Consider the following 775-nt stretch of genomic DNA (forward strand, 5'->3'; position numbering starts at 1 on the left):
ACATCAGCACATTCCAAGTGTAATCATAGCTCCGTATAGTTTCTCACAAGCAGAGACACTGCTAAATGACGGGCGTTCTTCCTCCTGCTCTCTGGGCATGCCGTACTCTCTAATGGAGTAGTTTCCGATAAACTTGCTTCTTTCTCTGTGCTCCAATTTTTCCCTTTGTGAGACCTAAGAACGCACTCTTAAGGTCTAGATTGGGATCCTCTTTTCTGGCAATATCTTGAGTATGTGACCATGAGAAATGTTAAAAGTTGGAATGAAAGGTATATAAACATTTGGACCTAATACCATTCTCTGGTTCTCCCAGAGACACAAGGCTACAGGAGAGTAGGAGTCTGCTTTCTCCCAAAGCTGATAGCTCCCTGGGCCAATGTGGGTGACGCGTTGCCTAGAAAGAGGTGTTGTTATGATATGTTTATGTTGGTGGGATCAGGGAAAGAAATAACAGGTTTGTATGGAGTGTTATGAAATAATTAAATCTTAACCTTCCATTGAGGTAAGATGATGGAAACAACCATAGCAAATGAAAGAATATCTTTTTATTCTCTTTATAGAAAATAACAATTAAAAAAAAGTATTATCATAGAAGAAGAAAACTTTTCTTCTTCTTAAATTAACTCCTGACAAAAAGTTGTCAGAAATTGGAGTGAAAGGTATATAAACATTTGGACCTAATACTGTTCTCTCGTTCTCCCTGACAAAAAGTTGTCAGGAGTTAATAAATAAAATGTGGTTTTTTTTTTTTTTTTGAGACGGAGTTTTGCTCTTG

The sequence above is a fragment of the Cebus imitator genome, unplaced genomic scaffold (genome assembly GCF_001604975.1).
Source record: "Cebus imitator isolate Cc_AM_T3 unplaced genomic scaffold, Cebus_imitator-1.0 Scaffold38, whole genome shotgun sequence".
Classification (NCBI taxonomy): domain Eukaryota; kingdom Metazoa; phylum Chordata; class Mammalia; order Primates; family Cebidae; genus Cebus; species Cebus imitator.